At 49.1% G+C, this 3,939-nt stretch overlaps 1 long non-coding RNA gene across 2 annotated transcripts; it reads right to left on the bottom strand.

The window, feature by feature from the left end:
- Positions 1-975: 975 nt before the first annotated feature.
- On the bottom strand, positions 976-3,513 carry LOC135408846 (uncharacterized). 2 transcript variants are annotated; one of them, XR_010427868.1, is made up of 3 exons: positions 3,407-3,513; positions 2,152-2,725; positions 976-1,318 (listed from the first exon to the last, which is right to left on the bottom strand). It is a non-coding gene; the product is annotated as an uncharacterized LOC135408846 (long non-coding RNA). The 2 variants fall into 2 exon arrangements; XR_010427867.1 differs by having other exon boundaries at positions 2,608-2,725.
- Between the last annotated feature and the right edge of the window lie 426 nt (positions 3,514-3,939).

Below are 3,939 nucleotides of genomic sequence, written 5' to 3'. Positions count from 1 at the left end.
ATTAGCGTCCCTCCTCGCTAATTTCTGCGCTTTCACCCCAAAAAATCTTCATGTTATTCCCCCCACACGCACCCCGGGAGAGACGGGAGACCGCCAGTCCCGCCCTGCCGCCGGAACCGGCCCTTAACTCGAGCAGGGAGCGCTGCACCGGCACCAGAGCCACCGCGCATGCGTCGCCGTTCCCTCTCCTGGCTGCCCTCAGTTACCACGTGATCGCCGGCGTCTTGCCAACGACTGCGCACGCGCCGGCGTCGCCACCTTGGCTCCCCCCTTCCACCCCGCCGCCCGACCGCCCGGCTTCGCTTTCTTACTGCGGCTCCCCCTCCGCTTTTTCGGCTCCCTGGGGTTCCCTCACCCACATTTTGGGGTCCCCTTCTCACATTCGAGGGGTGATGACCCCGCAATTTACGGTTCGGGGGGGGGGGGGAGGAGAGGAAACGGGGTGCCCAAGAAGGGGTTGTTTTTTTTTTTTTTTTCTCTTTTATTTCATTTTCATTTTATTTCCTTTTTAGTTTTTTTGCCTTTTTTTTTTTTAATTTTCTTTTCTATTTTATATTTCCTTTTTTATTTCGGTTATTTTTTATTCCCTTTATTTTTCATTTGCTCTCCCGGTGCTCCCCAGTAACACCCAGTGCTCCCCAACAACCCTCAGTAACACCCAGTGCTCCCCAGTGCACCCCAGTAACACCCAGTGCTCCTCAACAACCCCCAGTAACACCCAGTGCTCCCCAGGAAACACCCAGTGCTCCCCAACAACCCCCAGTAACACCCAGTGCTCCCCAAAAATTGACCCCAAACCAACCCAAATCACCCCAAAAGCTGACCCAAAACTGACCCCAAAACCTGACCCAAATCTTCCCAAAAGCTGACCCAAAACTGACCCCAATCACCCCAAAAGCTGACCCAAAAGTGACCCAAATCACCCCAAACAATGACCCCAAACTGACCCCAAAAACTGACTCAAATCATCCCAAAAACTGACCCAAAACTCTGCATTTATTTGGCATCATTTCCTCTCAAAAACAACACCTCCGATTTAGTTGATTGCTAAAGCCATCATTTTAAAATCATCTCAGGAATCAAAAGGGACTGGAAAACACACACAAATCATTCCTGCACCCACCAAATCATTAGGAATTGGAACCCGATTCCCTCATCTCTCTCCTTGTTCTTCTTGCCTGGAAAACCTGATGATCCCCGCTGGCTATTTTTAGGCTGCTTTTCTTCCACAGCTCCTTTCTCCCGGCTGAAACCTCCTGGCACATTCAGGGCTTATCTGGAGGGAAGCCCCTCTGAAGTATTTCCTCTCGTGGCAATTCTGTGGGATGAAGAAGTAAAAAAAGCACGTCAAGAGCTCCTTCTACCCCCTTCCTTCGCAAACACCCTCCCAGTTTGTCCTTGGCAGCTCCATCCCCCCGGCACCCGCACCCGACGCTTCGGCTCCGCTGGGAAAGGGACAGCAAGTGCACAAGCAAGTTCAGTGCTGGGCAGGGGCTCCCTGGGGAACGGCACTTCAGTGCTTTAGTCCGTGGCCTTTCCTGCTGCCCTCCCTCCTGGAGGCAGAGGATGACCCGGCCCTTGTTTCTCCCACGCTCGCAGACCCAGGTCCTGCTCCTTTGGCCCCACTTTTCTTAGCAGACCCGGCATCATTTCCCAGGGTCCCCAGGAAACTTCTGCACTTGACCCATTGCTAAGTGCAGAGCACAGGGCAAGGGAAGGACATATTTCTCGGCACCCACCCCCTGGAATTTTCCTTCTCCGCAGCACGCTCCCGTTCCCGCTGTCTCTGGAGGTGCCCGCACGAGTCCTCCTTCTCCCAGCACCTCAGAGAATGTCCTTTTCACCCAGGTCCTGCTTACCGTCGTCCAACAAAACACGCTGACAACATTTTTCAGGATGCCAGTGGAGAGATATTAGAGCACACTGCACAGGGAAACTGAGCCTGCCCCATCCCTGCAAGTGTTCCAGGCCAGGCTGGACGGGACTGGGAGCATCCAACCGGGGACAGTGGAAGGTGTCCCTGCCCACGGAAGACAGGCTGGCTTTTGAAGGTCCCCTTCAAACCAAATCGCTCTGGGATTCCCCTCCAAAATCACTACCAAAGGGACACAGCAATCAAAGCAGAGGGACTGCACTCCCAGCTTTTCTTACCTGCAGGCACACACACAGCACAGCAGCTTGCTAAAGGTAAGGTTTCTATCTGCACAGAAACCCAGCAATGAACACCTGCTCTAAGGGGACAGAAAGCTGCTTGTGGATCCCAGACACAGGACAGACTCCATCAGCACCTACTCGCCTCATCTAAGGAACAGTGCAGCCAACAGCAGAGCTTTCTCATATTCTGATCTGACTGTTTCGCCTTTTCTAAAGTATTTCATTATTTCTAGTAGGTCCACTGCTTTAGCTACACAGCGGGGTTTCTTCCAAACCTGTGACTGACACAGGAAGAGCTAAGTGTGACCAACCCCACAGGAACTAAAGCCCCGCTCCTCTAACATGGAGCTGCTTTCACATTTCTGCTGTGAGGACAAAGAAGCACTGTACTACTTCACAAGGCAAACTCTTCAGAAAACTTCTGCAGTAAACTTTATCTTCCTGGGGAGGTACCTGCCAGTGTGCTGCCCTGCACACACACGCTGCCCATGTCCTTCCACAAGTGTTCCAGCTGCTCTCTCTTTTGTTTATTTTGAGCTTTCTCCCGTAGACAAAGATTTACCTGTGGATTCTGAGAACATTTAAAACATCAGGAGAAGAGAAACCTCACCCAAACCCAGCAGCCTGTCCCCCAGTCAGAGAGCAGAAGTCACTACGCAGGTCTTACATTTCAACTCAGGTTACACAGAACTTCGGACTAAGCGTGGAAAGCAACCTCCAGTCAGGTGGGATTCTAGGACGTTTTCAGCAGCGCCGGGAAGCCAAACTCTGTGTAGCTGTGCCTGCAGAGAACTGTCCTTTGGACAGCCAGAACTCAAGGTGAGCAGAGCTACTGATTTTGGCACTGCGATTCAGTCTTTCTTACTAAGTCAAACTAGTACTCTTCACTGGTGCAGGAAGATACAGGGATAGTCTCAACAAATCCCTTTGGAAATTTATTTTTAAGAACTCTCTGTCCATCTGAATGGAAGACACAATCTTATTTCCCAATCATTTTCACACAATTAGCTCAAATATTAGCACTAAACCAGTGAGCAACATCTGTTTTACAAAATCTTTAGTTTTGTAAAGATATGCTCCACCACATCTAGGAAAAAAAAGGCAAATGGTGGACTCCTTCAGGACAGGAGTTTTCCCACAGTGAGTACGACTAGTAAATGAAATGTTAGACCCTCTCAACATAAAGGCAATTGTGTGCCTAAAAGCGACCCAAGATACACTGTTCAGGTGTAAAACAGCTAAAAACACTTACCAGTGTTTTTCTCAGGCGCTCGTATTCTGGCCGATACTCTCTGAAAAGGTGAATAAAGGGAGTGCATTCAGTCTGAAAAACACATGATTTGTATTGCATAAGGATCATCCTGGAGGCTTCTTTTTACTCACAAAAAAAAGTTTTCTCTAGGCTTTCATGTTTGAGAGACATTTCAGAAAGACAGTACTTTTTTCCCCAGATTTGGATTCTGAAACCAATGGATGCAAAATCAATGAACATACTTCATTAAAACAGCAACAATTCAAAACTTGGTATGGAACTACAAGAAAAAAATTACTTCACAGACTTGCTGGCACAGATAGCTTTTACTTTTTCACGGAACAGCACAAAAAATCATCCCTGAATAGTTCCTTTTTACTGCTGCTTTTTATGCTGATACTGGACACCCTAAGCTACCTTGGCTATGGCAACTGTACACTCCTTCAAATCAAAGGAGCAGACTCATGAATCAGGACCTTCAGGAAGAGGTCACTGGGTCGCGGACCAGAAGTTATCCCCTTACCTCTCCTACT

This window comes from Pseudopipra pipra, unplaced genomic scaffold (assembly GCF_036250125.1).
Source record: "Pseudopipra pipra isolate bDixPip1 unplaced genomic scaffold, bDixPip1.hap1 HAP1_SCAFFOLD_683, whole genome shotgun sequence".
Lineage (NCBI taxonomy): Eukaryota > Metazoa > Chordata > Aves > Passeriformes > Pipridae > Pseudopipra > Pseudopipra pipra.
Note: the sequence above shows the minus strand (reverse complement) of the source record. Positions and strands in the feature narration are given on the sequence as shown.